Raw genomic sequence first — 7011 nt, 5'->3', positions numbered from 1 at the left:
ATATAGAACCAGACCTCCAAATTGCTGATGATAACCCAAGATTGTAAAAATGATGAGGCTTCTGTAGTGACATTGCTCACACTACAATATTATTAATGGTATTCTATAGTGTGCTAACCGTTAATAACATAACATATTGTTTTATGAATATACTATTAAAATACTAATTTTCAGTGGGAGCAGAAGAGTTTCTTGATCTTTATCTCATCCTTTTAATATTTCTGTTCTGTATGTTTTAAAATCTATGGAATATACTAGGACAGTGGCCCATGTAAGTATTTTGTAGCTATGTTGGGGGTGTGCATGTTCCATTTTTTATTGACTGGTGTGCGTGATAAAGTTTGGAAACGACCTCCTTACGGTAACTTGGCACGTCACTTGACTGTCATCAATGTTTAGGCTGAGTGCAGTTTCACATCTGAGCTGATCCAACAGCTTAGTGCTGTAAAAACCAGTGTTTTCTGTTTCTCTGGCTTAATTTTCTGTCTAAATTTGGTTTAGAGAACAAAATTGGCTTATCCAAGGATCAGCTGGGGGCCAGACTGAAACACAGAAAGCAGAGGGTTTAGGAGCCTGAGTAGCTGGGTGCCAAAGAAGAGAGGGCTGCCTGGTGCTCAGCCCATCTCATAGACCTGTACCTCTGCAGTAAGTCCCAGCCTCACAGGTCCCCTGAGTGCATTTCTTAATCTAAAGAGGGACACTTCCTGCATCTTCGTTATTCCTGTGGATGAAGCAGGAAGAAGCGTGCTAGCTGGAAATTTCTGAGGCCCACTTCATCAGCTACAAAATGGGTAGTCAAATGTTGACTCGTCTTTTTAGCTGTGACAGATAGGGTCAGAGAAGAAAAGAGATTCCAGGCTACTATCTCCAGAAATTGAGGGCAATTGGTGGTGGTTGCAAACTCAAGCAGAACTAAACTTTTTTCCTTTGAAAGGAGAAAAGCAGACTTGGTCAAAACTTACTTGTAAACTAGCTGAACAATTACATACCTGAATCTCTGAGATGAAGGCTCGGTGTTTCTAAAATTCCATTTGTCTTTTTTTCCCCTAGCTTTGTCCAGTCCCCTTGCTACACCAAGCCTGTCATCTTCTCCTGAATGCTCAGCACCTCTGGCAGCTGGAGCATCTCCACTTCCTCCTCCTATGATGACTTCATCTTCTTTTCCACTTGTGCCATCTGCAACAGTTTCTACTATGGCGCCACCTCTAACTCCAGCCCGACCTCCAGTTGCCCCTTCGTCTTTTAGTACCTCTGTGTCGCAGTTCTCTACAGCTCCTTCATTAAGCTCTACTGCTGGCTCTGGTCTTCCTGCACCTCCTGCTGGTCCCCCGATTTCAGGATTTTCCATGTCTTCAACGTATGATATCACCAGAGGCCACGCTGGTCGAGCACCACAGAGCCCACTGATGCCATCATTCTCTGCACCTCCCGTCACAGGTAACTTTTTGTATATAGACCTTTGTGCTTGTGAGACAGGATGAGGGGTCTCCTGGGTGGCTACTTCAGCAGTCTGCTAGAGTCCCACAAGTTCAGCTTCTTTATTATTCTTGTGACACTTAATTACTGAGTAGCTGCGCTCAGAGGAATGGAGAATGGCCTTTGAAGTACGATCACGGTGTAGGACAAGAGTCCTCTTCCACAGAGTTCTGCTAGCACTCAGGCTCACAGAAAAGTGTTTGAGAGCAGTATTTTAAAATGTGCCCAGGAAAGCCCAGCTGACCATTTATTTCTGTGTTGCTGCTGTTCAGCTCAGAGGCAATTTCAGCCATTGTATTTCCACGGAATGGTAAGGTATCTCAGGCTGTAATCTCCTAATGGGCAAGTTTTTGTTCTGAGAAGCTCGCTATCTGTAAGAAGTCGTCTGTCACATGAGAGTAGCTTCTCTTTTCTTGCTTCTGGCTACTAAATTGCATCAGGACAGTGAAAAATACTTGCCTGCCATGCAAGCGAGTGCTGTAGTTGCTGAACTGAGGTGATTTTCTACTAGCCTAATGGAAACTTAGCTCTTCAGCTGCAGTTGAGTCAGGCTTTAACCATTGTTTGTGACATGTCTTTTAAGCAGTCTGTTCAAAGACCTATGGAAATTTGAAGACAATAAAAAGCACCACTCTTAAGCTAACATGTCTTTGTTTAATTTTACACATAAGGTGCAGGTAGGCTCAGTTCTATGAGCAGATATTGTTGAACTCATTCACAGTAGTTGCCTCTGCTAAACTCTAACAAGCAGGATTGTTCTGGGGCCTTCAAGAAATGAAAGGAATCAGCCCAGTATTATTCTATTCTTCCTGTTCATTTTCCTGTAAAACAATTGCATGTTGCTACGGCATAAGAAATGAAACGCAGTACTTGTGTCTTGTTTTTCCCTCTTCCTAGGTGTCTTCGCAGATCCTATTACTCAGCAAGCAACTTTCTCTTCCCCTTTGGCTCCTGGAACTGGTTCTGCAATCACTTTTCCTGAGGAGCTTGAAGACCCCAGAGTAGCTACTGCCCAAGGTGGAACACCTGCTGGAGGGCTGTGGGGGTTTATAAAGCTCTGTGGTTTTGTATGTTACCTTTCAGGAGGAACTACCATTTTTTGTTGTCTCTAACAAGATACAACTTTCAAGTGCATGTTGCTCTAGGTCCTGTCTTTCCTCTGTGCTCAGTTGCAGGTGGCTGTTTTTAATAGGCGCGTTTGCTGAAACTGTGCTTCTTTCCTTTCCAGAAGAGGAATGACTACATAAATGCAGGCGTCTAGGTGCTCGTGACAGGGAGATCCTTCTACCTTAGAGGTTTTGTCACATGCCCTTAAATCATGGGAAATGTCAGAACCTCTTTGATTCTTTGTACATCCTGGTTTTTTTTATCATTTCCTAATGAACTGAATTGGTTTTTTAGGGGATGCAAGTCCTTCCTGTTCTAAACCAAACAAGTCTCCTCAGGGAGAGGCAAATAAGTGTTTCTTCCACTGAGGAGGGGTTTCTTAAGAGGTGTCTGTGATATTTTGTAGGATTTTTCTATTCCGCTAGAGGGCACGGAGTGTATAATGCAGAACAGATAATCCTTGTGGTGCGATCTGATCGTAGAGAGGAAAAAAGCAGCAACAACTGACAGCATCTCATGAGCCTGTAACCTTTTTGGAGCTGTGACATGCTACATCTGAGTAGCGTCGTGAAGGCTGTGGCAGAAAGATGCAGGGACTGTGTGTGAGCTCTGAGCTGCCTTCAGGAGCAACACTACTATCTGTACTGTGCGATAGTAAATCGGAAGGAAGAATCAAGATTGACGTCCCAGTGGGACTGGAGACTTTTGGAGGGGCTTTCAAAGCCTTTTGAAGAAGAAAATCTGGAAGAATGAGTTGTGTGTGATGTGGCAGAGGGAGCCCCCCTTTACTCCAGTGATCTTGACAGTGCTACAGTCTTAAAGAGCAAGATTAATCGTCCATCAGTATGGTGAGAGCAGAGTTGTCGTGCTGCTTTTTTCTAGGGCACGTGTCTTATAATCATAAAAAGACAGCTTCTTTGGTCTTCAAGTAGAAATGTCTTCCAGTCACCATATTCCTCTTGCTTTTTTGCGATAGAAGGTAGTGTTCCAGAAGAGAAGGTTTTCCTTGTGACATGATTTTGTAGCCCGTTTGAAAGGGCAGTAGTGAATTAGTTGAAAAGCCAATCTCATCCACGTTATTGTTGCCTGTATACCAGTAGGATCCAGCAAGTGACCTATGTCTGTTTCTGGAGAATGTGTATGATTGACTTCAACCCAAATGTAGATTCTTTGATTGGAGTATTAAATGTTGTACGTGCTCTGTGTTTTCCATGACCTCTGAGAATTTCCTAGGTGGAAGAATGAGGAATCATTAGTTGTACTGAAGCTGTCAAGTGTTGGATGTGTGGAAGCACACGTCAGAGTCAGGTTTTTAAACATCAGACAGAATCTGTGAGGCTTAACTGTCAGTTGTTGCAGAAATGCAAGCTGGATTCTCTGTTGAAGTGCATACACGGCAGTGCTGCAGTTATCTCTGTTTCTGCTCTTGAAATCGATTGAACTACCTTTTTTGCTCTGCTGTTCTTCAGAAATCCAACACCATTCTTTTAGATGTCCCTCAAGGTAGATAATAGGCCAGCAAGACCCTGTCAGTGTTTGTGCTTACATTTAATGAACTTTTAGGTCTGTCAGCAGCTCCACCTGGGATTTGGCTGGAGAAGATAGAGCGTTTTTTCAGCGTTGTTTAGAATCTACTTATAAATTGAGGAATTTCAGCTCAATTTCAGCTGTAAAAATATTTGTTAGTAATGGGCCATTCAAAAATAGGTCCTCTTGTCTGTAAGGTCATAAAAAAGAGGCTCTTCAGTTGGAGTTGTCACAGTTTGAGTCTAGCTACCGAGTCTGATGATAGCTGTAATTAGTATTTGTTAAATGTTCAAGACTTCCCGTCCCAGAATAGGAGGAAATAAAGTGTGTTGCCCACCATCACTGGCAGGCCTGTTTCTGCATTGGTGCGTGAGAGGATGGCGGTGATGATATTTGGCCTTTGCTGTATCCGAAAAGTCACGCACTCCTAGTCACGTCTTGCAGCATTTGTGCTGGCGAGTGAGATGCACCAGGCATTACAAAGTGTAAATGTGGTAAGAAGACCACGAAGCAGCTTAATACTTGGGTTTTGTTTGGTTGGGTTTTAACTGTGCTATTGTGAGTTTCTTGGGGAAAAACGAGAAAATGATATGGAAGTCTGTTTGCTTATGTTTAGGGTGTAGCTGAGAATCCCATGGTGAAGTCTGTTCTTGATAAACCCAAACATTCAGTGGAGACCATGATTACACCGCTGGACCCTGGCATGGTTCCATATATCAGTAAGTATTTGTGACAAACCATTAAGTAATGCATAGAATGTTAGATTAATGTAACAGCACTTGAAGTTTATCTGGAGAGTGTGTTAATTCTGTCACAGTTACGTGGTGATTTCTCAGGTGCGTTGTCCAGTGAGACTCTCACTCTGCAGGCTGATTTTTTTATGTGCGTCTTAAGGTTCATTTACTTGTGTATTCTGCTGTAGTTTAGGTAGTAGCATAGTAATACCCTTCAGTTCAGGTTGTGAGAGATGAGCAAGTTACAGAGAACAAAACGGTGACAAGTCCTTGTCTGTAATCTGGAAGTCACATACTTTTTTCCCTCCCTGTTTCTCTGTTTGAGGGAGTGATATGGAATTGAGTTTAAAATATGCTGTATGTGTTCTGTTGGATCTGGTGATTAAATCCCGGTGTGTAAGGTATCGCATTGAGGGTCGACAAGCCGAAAGGTAAGCGTGCTCACAACGGTGTTTACATCGCTTTTGAGGCTTTCTTCTGACTTTCAGCTGTTCTGCTTTTCTAGCCCAACAGTATTTATACTATTTTAGGAAGCTCAGCAAACTTGAAGCAGTTCCTGAAACACTTGGGAAGAACATTGAAAAGGCTAAAACAGTCTAATAAAGTCTCAACTACAGGAAGGGAGGTTGTGGGGAGGTGGGCAATGGTCTCTTCAGCCAGGTGAGAGGAGATAGGAGAAGGGGAAATGGCACAAAGCTGCGCCAGCAGAGGTTTAGATTGGATATTAGAAAGAAATGTTTACTGAAAGGGTTGATGATCTACAAAGGTCTCTTCCAGTCGTATGATTCTGTGATTTTGTGAAGTATTGCTGAGCATTGAGCCTGGAATGAAAAGCATAGTATCTCAGTTAGAGCTTTAAAATGAATAGGAAGGAGCAGCATTGTGGTAGTCACAATTTTGTGTTTTACTAAAGTACAACCTGTGGGCTACGCTGCAGGTTTAAAAGTAAGTAGTAAAGTACCTCCAGCACAGAGAAGGGCAATGGAAACGTAGGATGAGAGAGTGGTTTGGTTTGGAAGTGACCTTACAAATTGTCCTCAGCAGAGGGGGCTGAAACTCTCTGCACTAGACCACACTGCTCAAAGCCACATCGAGCCTGACCTTAAGCACTTCCAGGGATGGGGCATTGACCCAGAAAAATCTGATTTTCCCTAAGGGGAATGTCAGTCTGTGGCATTGGGAGACTTCTCCTTTTCTTGTTTTTGCTGTAACTAGATCATTCTGAAGCTGCTTGTTGGAATAGCCTTTGGGGTTCTTGTGCAAACGCGGTCACAGCAGTGAAGAACATTTATGTCCGTTTTCTTCTAAAGCAGTTGATTGCCATCACATCTGGCATGCATTGTGATATGACTGTAGTTTGAAAGTGTATCAGGCATTTGTTCTTAGTCTGTCACTAGCACAGTACTTTGGGATGAAAACTAAACATGAGAAATTGAATAGGAAAAATGTAATCAGAAGTTAAGAGAGCCTTTGAGACTGGGTTGTCTCCCAACTAATTCTGTAGGTGAAAGACAGGTTGATCAACACTTGCCAAGGATCTTCCTGAACAGCTCCATTCTTAGATTTAGTATGTAGGAATGCATTGTGCAGCTTTTCAAACATGAGTTTTATCATAGCTTGTGTTACTGTTTGAGATTCCTGTTTGGGAAAGGCTATGGTGCTTTTTCATGACTTTTTTGGTTTTTCTACTGTTGAATAAAAAGAGTAATTTTTTTAAATCGCTGTTTTCTGTTTAACTTGAAAATTCTGCTCCACAGGGGTTTTTTGCACTCATCTCTGAGTGTTGTATGATGTGATTGAAAGAGAATGTTGTCTAACAGATCATGTTCCCATGTAGGGAGCCCAAGAAAGAATAGACAGCTTGCGCCGGACTGGAGTAATCCATGAAAAACAGCCTGCTGTATCGGTAGAAAACTTCATTGAGGAATTGCTTCCTGACAAGTGAGAACTTGAAATATATCCCTGAGGTGGGGAGAGGGCTGTTTCTCATTGACTCAAAGGGTCTTGCTTCCAGTGCTTTAAAGAATAAAATGTCATTTATATGTAGACACATATAAAATACATGAAACAACCGGAGCCGTAGAATTTTTTACAAGGGAACACAGGCACTTCAGTTTTTTATATATACATGAGTTGATACATGCAAATTTGATTTGAAAAATGCTGG

Source organism: Gallinula chloropus (genome assembly GCF_964237585.1).
Source record: "Gallinula chloropus genome assembly, chromosome: Z".
NCBI lineage: Eukaryota > Metazoa > Chordata > Aves > Gruiformes > Rallidae > Gallinula > Gallinula chloropus.
Note: the sequence above shows the minus strand (reverse complement) of the source record.